This window comes from Diceros bicornis, chromosome 13, assembly GCF_020826845.1.
Source record: "Diceros bicornis minor isolate mBicDic1 chromosome 13, mDicBic1.mat.cur, whole genome shotgun sequence".
Lineage (NCBI taxonomy): Eukaryota > Metazoa > Chordata > Mammalia > Perissodactyla > Rhinocerotidae > Diceros > Diceros bicornis.
The window spans coordinates 36,992,882-37,004,583 of NC_080752.1; the positions used below are offsets into that span (position 1 = coordinate 36,992,882).

The 11,702-nt window shown below is 50.0% G+C and overlaps 1 protein-coding gene across 3 annotated transcripts in view; it reads right to left on the reverse strand.

Annotated features, from left to right (window-relative positions):
- Positions 1-4,038, reverse strand: part of TMCO4 (transmembrane and coiled-coil domains 4) — a 100,379-nt gene extending 96,341 nt beyond the window's left edge. For 2 of the 3 annotated variants that reach the window (XM_058553078.1, XM_058553077.1), the window contains exon 1: positions 3,785-4,037. The gene's annotated coding sequence lies outside the window, so the exon portion shown is untranslated. Of the gene's footprint in view, positions 1-3,784 lie in introns of all 3 variants that reach the window. The other variant, XM_058553079.1, reaches the window with a different exon arrangement.
- Between the last annotated feature and the right edge of the window lie 7,664 nt (positions 4,039-11,702).

The following is an 11,702-nucleotide window of genomic DNA, read 5'->3' on the forward strand; positions in this document are numbered from 1 at the left end:
GGTCAAATGTGATGTGCATGCGTGTGTGTGTGTGTGGTGGCGAAGACTGTGTTCTCTTTCTCTTTCTCTTTTTCTGAGTTAACTGGTCACAGCTGAATTTCTAAATGAGTCTGCAGTACAATACAATGAGCATTACTAGAGAGATGCTCCCAGTGTCACAGGAAGGCTGAGGACTAATTGTTCTGGAGCGTAGGAGAAGGAAAAGCATCTGGCTGAAGAAATCTTTGATGACAAATAGAACGACAGCACTGCTCTTAGGCCAGAAACTGATGACTCCAGTTCAAAGTTAACACACACACACACACACAATAAGACAATCTTGAGACGGTCCTAGAAGGGAGGACTCTAGGCAGGCCCAGTCAACCCCTCCCTTACCTCCCCTTCTCCAGCATTTTAGGAGAGAAACTCCTTCATTTGTCACCCCTATCTGGAAGTTAAATTGGAAGCCAGGGGTAAATGCAGCGTCTCGGGAGGTCTCCATGGCAACAGTTCCAACACAGAAGAACTCAAAGGGTTTTGGTCAATCCCACAACAGTCCAGAAGGAAAAAGGGATGTTGGCCAGGAGGACAGTTCCCATCCCAGCCTCCCTTCAGCAGCCTGGAGGGTGGGCGGGGTGGTGGGGCGGGGTGAGAGCCTGCCATTGGGGTAGATGCCCAGGCTGTAGGATGTCTGGTCCACATCTCTGGTTGCTCCCGTCCTCCCCTACTCGCACCCTGCTACAAGCGGCCACCACCTCTCAGGCAGGTCCCGACAGAGCCTCCTCACCAGTCTCCTGCTTCTTTCTGCCCTCGCCCCTAGCTATCCACCACACAGCGTCCAAAGAGCTCCATCTCACACTGAAGCCAGGTCATGTCCCTTCTCTGCTCCAAACCTCCAATGACTTCCTTTTCACCCACGGTTACCGTCCTGACAATGGCGACTGGGCCATAGGCAATGCGCCCTCCTCCTCTCCCCTTCGCTCACTCTGCTCCAGACACACCATCCTCCTCGCTGCTCCTGGATCCCACCAGGCATGCTTTCACCTCAAGGCCTTTACATTGGCTGTTCCCTCTGCCAGGAATGCTCTTCCCCCCATAACCACATGGCCAACTCCCTCACCTCCTTCCGGTCTTGGCTCAAATCTCACAGTTCAGTGAAGCCACCCTGCCCCCAGCCTCTCAGCCCAATCCCCTTCACCTGGCTCTTCTGCTTGGCCCAGAGCACACATCACTGTCTGACAAACTATCACTTACTTATGTTTATTGCTGATTGTCTATTTCCCTCTGTCCACGTGGAAGCCTAGTAGGCACTTACAAACATCGATGGAATGACTGGTGGTTTCCATTTGAGATAATTAAAAAATAATTCAAGAGGCAAATCTGCCAGGGAAGGAAGGGGGAGAAATGGCAAAGAATGTAACGGTTCATTTGATCCACTGGTTTTTTTTTTTTTAAGATTTTATTTATTTATTTTTTCCCCCCAAAGCCCCAGTAGATAGTTGCATGTCATAGCTGCACATCCTTCTAGTTGCTGTATGTGGGATGCGGCCTCAGCATGGCTGGAGAAGCCGTGCGTTGGTGCGCGCCCGGGATCCGAACCCGGGCCGCCAGCAGCAGAGCGCGCGCACCCAACCGCCAAGCCACGGGGCCGGCCCAGATCCACTGGTTTTTAAACTGCTCCACAGGACCCCAGGGCCTTCTCTTGCTCTGGCGGGCAAGATACAGTGGGAAGCCCTCAACGCCCCACCTTCAAATTATCACAGTAAATGTCCAGCAATACTACTTCTGGGCATACACCCAAAAGAATTGAAAGCTCGGTCTCAAAAAGACATTTGTACACCCGTGTTCACAGCAGCATTATTCACAGTAGCTGAAAGGTGGAAGCAACCCAAGTGTCCATCAGTGAATGAATGGATAAACAAAATGTGGTATATACAGGCAGTGGAATATTATTCGGCCTTAAAAAGGAAGGAAATTCTGATGTATTACAACATGAATGAAGCTTGAGGACATTATACTAAGTGAACTCAGCCAGTCACAAAAAGACAACTATTGTATGAGTCCATTTATACCAGGTACTTAGAGTAGTCAAAATCATAGCGACAGAAAGTAGGATGGTGGTTACCAGGGGCTGGAGGGAGGGGGAATGGGGAGCTGTTGTTTAATGGGTATGGGGTTTCAGATTTGCAAACTGAAAAGGTCTGGAGATTGGTTGTGCAACAACGTGAATACACCTAACACTACTGAACTGTACACTTAAAAATGGTTAAGATGGTAAATTTCACGTTATGTGTATTTTATCATAATTAAAAATTTTTTGATTAAAAAAATTCATAACAGTAAATGCTTGGTAAATGTTACCCATGTGCTACCCCTCTCCACACCTCATCTTGTTTCCTCCCAACAATCCTACAAGGTAGGTGTTATTGTCTCCATTTCACAGATGGAGACAGAGAGGGCCTGAGAAAGAAAGGTCAAGGTCACCAGACAAGTGTTACAGGATTTAACCTTGTGCCCGGATCTTAGCCCCAAGGCAGCCATCTTAACTACAGTGCCACACTGCTTCTCTTTGGCCTAGTTTATACCCCGCGGTGGCCAAAAAGATGTCAAACACATTTGAAAACCACCAAATTGGATGAATCTTACCAGCTCCCATCTGCCCACGCCCTAACACCCCACTTTTCAGCCAGCCCAAGCGCCTCTGGGATGGGCCTAACCTGCCTTTCCACCTTACTTTCCTCCACTCCATTCTTCCAGCCAATCCTTAGCCAAATGAACCATCGCTGCTTCAGCCCACGCTGGGTCTCCCACCTCGGGCCTCAGCTCATGCTGTTCTTTCTCAGGGTGGGTCCTCATGTTCAAATGGTGCCCTTTTCCCAAACAGTTGAATAATACAACCCATGAAGATTTCCCGTGGGCTTACTCTCATGACCCCATTTCAGCCTCACAACAGTCTCACGAGGAAGAGACCATCACTGTCCCCATGTGACAGATGAGAAAATGGAGGCTCACAGAGGTGAAGGCCACACAGCTGGCAATGGCAGTACCAGGACGTCCCCCCAAGCCTGTGTGACTTCAAACCCAAGTTATTCTCCACTCTACTTCAGGGGCTCAGGGACTGCCATGAGCTTTCCTGGATTTGTCCAGTTCAAGTGACACCTGCCACCTCTGAAGCCCCCAGGCTTCGTCTAGGCTGCCCTACCTCCTCTCGGGTATACTGGCTGGTTGCTTATGCGCCTGTCTCCCGGACTAGGGGCGTCAGGGTGGGAGAGGATGATGCTCAGGACATCAGTGCCCCCCACTGCCCAGCAGAGCTCCCTAGGTTACTCATTCAGGTCTAAAACAGCAGGCGCTTCCCCTCCCACCAGACCCGCGTGCCTCTTCTTTATTGAATTTGCCACCATCTGACAATGGCTTACAGGTTTATTCGTTTGTGGTCTGTCTCCCTCACTGGAAAAGGCTGCAGGAGGGAAGTGGCGTTGGTGTCATGTTCCCTGATGTACCCTAGAACAGTGCCTGGCAGAGTAGGTGAAAGAATGAATGAATGAACACCTACCCCCACAACAAAGAAATGACTTCAGCATTATTTTTTTGATGAAGGACAACACAGTTATATAAAGCGAGGTCCCATATTTCCTCAAGAGCTACCCCAAAGGTAGATTTCATTACTTCAGCATCTCTAAGCAAACTCAGACCAGCCCCGGAAGTCATGGGGGTTATAGTGGGGGTGGTGTACAGGGTCCAGGCAGAAATTAATCCCAGCGATGAGCGTCTAATTCCACCTTGAAGTAAACCTCCCACATACCTCAGGATGTCTTGTGGCTTGGGGTACTTGGAATGCAAGTCTAGGTTGGCACAGATCTGAAGCACGAGGAGGTCTTAATCTGCAAAAAGGGAGATGAGGGAGGAGGAGCAGTCTAGAAGAGCATGTGCAAAGGCCCTGAGGAGGAAGCGAGCAGCATGCCTCAAGCACAGAGGGCTATTGATAAAGTGGTCTGAGATGCAGCTGGGGGAGCAGGCCAGGCATGGGTGGGGCCCAGGCTGTGCAAGCCCTTATTGCCCATGTTAAAACTTTTGTTCCTTACCTTAAGAAAATGGGAAGCCACAGCACGGTTTTAAGCAGAGGGTGGTACAATCGGATTGGTTTGGCTGCCAAGGGGAGGGCGACTAAGTGGAAAGGGGATTGGAGCTCCCCTCCAGCTCTCTTCTGCCCACTATAACACATTCAAGGCAGCCAGGCCTCATCTCCTTTCTAATCCCAGTTTATAATGTATAGCAGTGTTGACAAAACATTCAGGCCATAAAGGACCCGGGGATAAACCACCTAATGACATTTCTCAGCTCCCACATATGCAGGCCCAGGTGGCTGATCCAGCCACTGCAGCCTGCTGGTACCGGTGCAGGGAGAGATGGTTTCAGGCTCCTGAGAAATTCTCCAGGCTCCGACCTTGATGAGCCTCACGTGCTGAGCCACAGTAACCTACTCACAGCTGTGCCCATCCAACCGCTCCTGGGCCTTAGGCCTAAAAAGTAAAAAGGCTCCCAGAGTGGCAGGCTCTCCACAGGGCCCTTTGTGGCTTCGGCTCCTTTCATCCTCACGACAGCCTTGGAGACAGCTATTTTACAGAGGAGAAAACAGAGGCACAGAGAGGTCGCATAGCTTGTGCACCATGACTCAGCTAGGAGGCTGCAAAGCTGGGACCTGAGCCCACATCTGTCTGATGCTGCATGTGCCTGTGAGGGTTGTAAAAGCTGAAATGCTGACCGAGACACGAGCATTCCATTCCTCGAGCTGGGCAGGGAGCCCCAGCCTCCTCGCCTGGAACTCAGCCACCCCACCTCTGCCTCTTACGTTTCTTCACTGAGAGCAGTAACAGGCTATCAACAGGGTCACTGGAGCCTCTAAATAAAGACGCTCTAAATAAATACACCCTTGCTTACGCCTGACTGGGCAAGACCTCCAATATAGGGCACACTCTGGATCATGCTTTACCATTTACAAAGCATTTTAACACAGTATCACCAATGCTACGAAGTATTTTGACTCCCATTGTATGATAAGAAAACAGGCCCAGAGAGGTGAAGTGACATAGCCAAGATCACACAGCGCCAGGTTTCCTGGCTCTGAGGTTCCGTTAGGGCTTCCTTTGGACCACTCTCTACCCACCTAGCCTCTCTCCCCCAAATCCCTGGGGCGCTGGAGGGAAGCTCAGGCTGGCAGAGCATCTCGCAGTGCCACAAGGGCCAAAGGCTCAGAAGGCTTGAGGCTGTGAGGTTTGGTCTCTGCCCTCTTCACATTGGGAAGATTCCAATGGTCTCTCTTCTCTGCCCTGCTCCCTCAACCCCCCACTGAAGGGCAGTGTTTTATTCCACCCTCTGGAGTGTGCCCCTACCCGAGGGCAGTACTTATCTTGTTCACTGCTGTACCCTCAGTGCCTAAACAGTGCACACACTGGCACACAGTGGATGCTCAATAAACATTTCCTGAATGAATGAATGGATGCCCCCAAAGCTTAAAGGGTTTCATGTTTTCTGCAGTGAAATGAATACTGAGTTAGGGAAAACAGAACTAACCTGTTGACTCCTATCTTGTGTTAGGCAGAAGTCTCCAGGCCAAGCAAGACACTAGCCTGGCTGTGCTGCTAACTCCCTGTGTGACCCCAGGGCAGGGCAGGGCAGAAAAAGGATGCTCTGAAGGCCTACTCTGTGCCAGGCACTGGGTCAGGCTCTGGAGGGGGGTAACCCAGGTTCTTGGCCTTCCTGATGCCGGCACCCCTGCCGGGCGGGGGTGGCGCTGGGGCCGACCGGGTTGGGTCAGCAGCTTGGGAGCCCAGCCCAGAAGACCCTGCTCCCTACCTGCTCCTTCCGGTCTTGGGGAAATCACTTCCTCTCTCTGAGCCTCAGTTTACCCAGCTGTAAAATCCATCCCAAAGTTAGCAGTAATTCGTCCCTGCTCTAACAGCAGGTGGCGGGGTGAGAGACGTGGACAGCCTGTAGCTTCGGGGGCCAGGGATTCCGCCAGAGGGAATTCCCAGCCCCCCTTGGAATTCCCAGTCTGAGCTTCTGCTGTGAGCTCGGAGGGCTGCAGCGGCAAGGAGAGAGGGGGTGGGGGTGCCGGGGTCCTTCCTCGCGGCACGTGAGGGCCCCTCGGGACAGGAGGAAGCCCAGTGACCCCGTGTGACCTTGGGCAAGTCCCTTTCCCTCCCCGGACTCCCAGACCAGCGTCCTCCCTTATCAAGGGAGGGGCAGGGTGGCCTCTAAGGGCTCGGAATCCCGGGCTGGGAGGCGGGAGACGCCTGAGCGCTCCGCCCGGCCTCAGTTTCCTCATCTGCCGCCCTAGGGCATTTCCGAGGGCACTTCCGGCAGAAAGAAAACAAGCGACCACCAGGCGGCTTTGCCCCGGGGCCGGGGGCGCCGCGGGAGGGCCTGGCGCCCACGGGGGGCGGGGGGCGGCGGGAGTGGCCAGGGGCCGGGCCCCTTACCTGGCGGCGGCGGCGGCTCAGGCTCCTCGGCCCGGCCCTCCTCCCTCCCCCGCCCGCCGCGCAGCCGCCGCGAGCGCCGGGAGCGCGCCTTCCGGGCCGGGCTCGGGAAGCTCGGTGTGCGGGGACAGGGCCCTCCGGGGGGCGGCGGGCCTCAGGGCGCCGGGGGGCCTTCAGATTCCGTCTGCGGGAGCCGCCCCAGGGGCCGGTCCCGGAGCGGAGGGCCGACCAGCGACGCGGGTGGAAATCTTCACGAGTCGATTATGGCAGAGAAGCGGCCACAGAAACAGCCTTGCCCCTGTGTACGCAGCGCCTCCAGGCCTATGCAGGGTTGAGATATCCGTGCTCTCCTGATTTTTCTTTCACTTTCTCTCATGCGAAGTTGGGTTCGGTCTCAGGGCCTTCGCATTTGAGGTTTCCGTGCCAGGCGCTCTGCCCCCAGACCTTCCTCTTCTGTTTCCAGCTTTCCGTGCAGGCTGCCATCTGTGAGTCTCCCCTGACCACCCAGCACACTGAGTCGTTGAACAGATATTGACTGAGGACCTACTGTGTGCCAGGTACGGTTCTAAGTGCAGGGGAATCACACGCCAGGCTTCCAGTCCTGTTCTATTTTAATGGTGGCATTTATCACTTTATGGAATTATTTTGTTTATTTTGCTGTTTGCAGTTGATTGTCTGCCATCCCCACTAAAATAGCCCTGAGAGTGGGGTCTCACCTGCCTTGTCCTCTTCTGTGTGCCCAGCCCCTGGGACGGTGCCTGGCACTTGGTAGGTGCTCAGAATCATTTACTGAATGCATGAATGGATCCTATTCCCCTAGCAACCCTGTGAATTCTCATCACACCCGTTCTACAGGATGGGAAACTGAGGCTCAGGTATAGGCCAGGCAGAAGCCCCAGCCCTAATGAGTGCCATAGCCAGAGCATGAGTCATTGTGGCCACAAAGGCTGTTGTTCTTTCTTCTGGTGAAGACAGCCCAATACTATGAGTGGAAAAGACACTGGATGGGGTCAGAGAGCAGCTTCCAATGCAAAGCCTGTGACTCATGCCCCTTGTGAATGCTCTAGGCCTCCATCTCCTTATATCCCCACTGGTCAATCAGGACCAAGAGGAGCAGCTCTACCTACCTATAGGACTATTGTGAGGGTCAAATGGGTCAGTAGTGTGCACCCTTCAGGACCATAGGGGGTTATATCTGAGCATGTAAGTGTAGGGGTGGCAAAATTTTCCTTCTCTTCTAGGTTCTTTCTTCTCAGTTCTGTCAATTAAATTGATATAAGACAAATTAACAGGAGAAAAATAAATTTAATTTCGTATGTATGGGAGCCTCTTAAAGATATGAAGACACAAAAGGCAGCCAGGTAGTTGAAGCTTATATACTATCCTGAGCTAAAGCAAGGAGTAGGGGTCTGGGGGTACAAAGGGGAGGAGGGCGATTCACAGAAAGGTAGAGGAGATGTTTGGAAAACAAAGGTTGCCCTGTTATGCAGATAAGTTTCTTAGATAAAAAGGAATCTCTGCTAATATCTCTCTTCCTGGTACAGGCCACCTTTCCAATGTAAATTTAGGCAGTTAAGGGGGAGGTAAATAGCTTTTCCTGCATCTGCTGGGTTTTGATTGCCTTTAGCTCAAAATAATCCTCATGCCAAAGAGACGTATTTTGGGATGGCAAAATCTCCCCTTCCTGGGCCTTGTCAAGATGGAATATTAATAATTATATGGAAGTGGACACCAAAAGAAGACTTCCCGCCAGCCTCCACTCAGTGTCTGGTTGCCCCTTCCAGCCAGATGGCTTTGTGGTGCTGGCATCATTGTGCACAATGGCTTTGCCCTGTCTCTAATTCAGTTAGAGACTCCGTGGTGAACATTCTTGCCTCTGGATGTTGGATCCAGTTATAGCCATGCCCAGTCACCCCCACGGAACAGCACACAGGACCTGATCCATAATCGAGGCTAGAGGTAGGGAAGGTGGAGAAAATACGTTTACCCCTTTTGGTGAATGCCTTTGAGATTTCTGAGGTTTGGTGTTGAACATTGAAGAATTTACTTTCCTCATCTGTCAAATGAGGGTAATTCCAGCCCCCACAACCTTCAAGGGTTGTCATGAGGATTAAATGAGGATATACAGGTAAGTGCTTTGAACAGTGTCCGGCGCACAGGACACACTCAATAAAAACGAGCTCCCCTTATTCCCGATAAAAGATACTTCTCCTAAGATGTCTTCTATCAACTCCTCCCACAGGGATGTTTAGGGGATTGTGCTGGAAGGAGAAGCTTTTCATAACTACTGACCAGTTCAGCCAGTCTTTATGGAGTAGCTGGTAGGTTTCTGGGCATTGCAAACACAGCAGGGGAAAGAACCAAAGTGTTTCCCGTAAAATCACAGAGCTTACGTTCTAGTGTGCCGGGGAGGGGAGATGGGCAAGAACCAAATAGATAGTCCATCGGGTCGTGGTTAAGCGTTGTTAAGAAAAAGTAAAGCAGGGTGAGGGGAACCGGGCTGGGGGTGCTACTGCAGTGGTCAGGTAGGCCTGCTGGTGACATCTGAGGTGAAGAGGAGCCGGCAGGTTATGGGGCAGAGCATTTTAGCAAATGCAAGGACGTTGAGGGGAGAATGTGGTTGACACTTCCAAGGAAAAGGCCAGAGCAGAGAGAGTTGGGGGAGTGGATGAGATGAGATGAGAGAGGCGGTGACGACCACATCCCTGTGAGCTTTTTAAAAAGGCTGATGCCTGTGCCTAGGATGGCCCAGTTTAGCAAATAAAAGTACAGGACACACAGTTACATTTGAATTTCAGATACACAACACAGAAATACATTTTTAGTATGAGTATGTCCCTATGTTGCCCAGCACATACTTATACTAAAAAATTTTTCATTATGAATCTGAAATTCAAGTGTAACTGGGCATCCCATGTTTTATCTGGCAGCCCTATTTGTCCCCCTCCCACCCTTAGAGGTTCTGATTCTGTTGGTCTGGGGTTGGGCCAGGCCTAGGTATTTCACAAGCTCACCAGGGATTTCTAATGTGTGCCCAGTGTCAGGAATCTCTAATGTAGGGCCTTGTCTGTGGAGTTATTCTGTGTGAGATGGAGAGTTGTAGGGGGGTTTGGGGCAGTCATGTGACATGATCTCACCTTTTAAAAGGATCCCACGGGCTCCTTGTGGAGGAGAGAGGGATGAGAGTGGACACAGGCAAACAGTTAGGAAGCTGTTGCAATAATCGAGCCTGGGGAAGGGGCTTGTATTTGTTGAGGGCCTGCTATGGGCTAGGCACAATACAAGTATATAATATAGGCATAGATTCCTGGATCCTGCCCGAAACCTACTTGATTTAGAATTTCTCAGGGATGCCAAAGCCTAGGAATTTATATTTTTAACAAGTTCTCCTGGTAAGTCTGATGATCAGCTAGGTTTGGAACAACTGCGTGGTTGGATTTGATTCTCCCAGAAATTGTAGAAGTAACCATGAATGCTGTTTAGGGAGCATTATCCTTGTGGCTGGCTGTATGAGCTTTCCATACATATTTTATATCATTTAATCCTATGCAATTGATACTATTATTAGCCCCATTTCACAGAGGAAGGAATGGAGGCTCAGAGAGGTTAAATAACTTGGTCAGGGTCACTGAGCTACAAGACAGCAGAGCCAGGATTTGATCCCTGATTGGCTAATTCTGCTACCCTGCCCTCCCATTGACTTAAATACCAGTACACATTTAAAAATATTTAGATGAATTGTGGATAGTGGATCCCCAGCAGGAGAAGGCTCCTTTGCTATGTCCCATAGATGTCTGTCATTCTAGGATGTAGATGGGGCCTGGCCCGGCATGGGTGTTTGTTGAATAGAACTGAATTCTGGGGGTGATGTCACTGAAGGCAGCCCCATCTCCCTTCCCGTAGAGTATCCTTATGATGCTACCATGCTGAACTTGAGACTGAATCACCCAGATGATCGTTTCTAGTCACTTCTGTCCTAACGACGCTCAGAAATAAACAGGGCCCCCGTGGGGAGGGACTGGACACACCTTCAGAGGAAGGACAGGGTGGAGGGTGCTGCAGACAGTTTGTGGTTACCATGGATATTGTTACGTTGCTGAGCAATCTCTTGTCTGTGTTTCCGAGGCATGTGTGACCCAAAGAAATAAACATCTTTTTGTTAATTGGACCGTCAGCTGGAATTGGCTAAGCTGAGTGGCAGGGGTTTGGGGTCAAAGCCACTTCGGTTAATATTACCCCCGTTGTTTTTGTGCGTTAGGTAATAATTTTGTAGTCTTCTGCGTTATCTCTTACACAGAGGCTTGGGTGATGCCTCTACCTGCTTCTTATCTAAGAATGCTTTGCCCTTGCCCCTGGTCTGATATTTTCTCATGTATGAGACCCATATCACTGGTGGTACACAAGATACCTTTAGCTGGTGCATGAACTTGCATTAAATCATCTTGGATCATACATGAGAAAGTTATTCCCTTCAATCCTTATTCTCTTGAGAACACGGTTTGATGCTGTTGAGTCTTTTTTTTTTTTGAGCTACAATTTTTATTTGTTTCTTGTAAACTGCTAAACAAGGCCATTAATTAAACTCATATTTAAACCAGTTTTCTTTGTGACTTACAAGTTCACAAACAAACAAATAAACAAAAGTATATGTATATATTTCTTTTTAAAAACAACGTTATTGAGATATCTTTGACATATAAAATCATATATATTATGGAGTTTTTTTTTTTTTGCTGGAAAAGATTTGCCCTGAGCTAACATCTGTTCCCAATCTTACTCTCTCTCTTTTTTCCCCCTCTCCCAAGCCCCAGTACGTAGTTGTACATTCTAGTTCTAAGTCCTTCTAGTTCTTCTATGTGAGCCGCTGCCACAGCATGGCTACTGACAGACAAGTGGTGCGATTCCGCTCCTGGGAACCGAACCCGGGCCACTGAAGAGGAGCACACCGAACTTGAACCACTAGGCCATCGGGGCCGGCTCAAGATTGTATGTATTTAAGGTGTACAATTTGATGTTTTGATATACTTATATTTTGTGAAAAGACCACCCCAATCAAGCTAAATAACTTAACTCATCATCTCTACATAGTTACCATTTGTGTGGTGTGTGTGTGTGTGTGTTGAGATTTACTTTAAGATCTACCCTCTTGGCGAGTTTCAAGTATACCATACAGTATGGTTACCTATGGTTTCCTATGGTCACCATGCTGTACATTAGGTCTCCAGAACTCATTTATCTTGTATA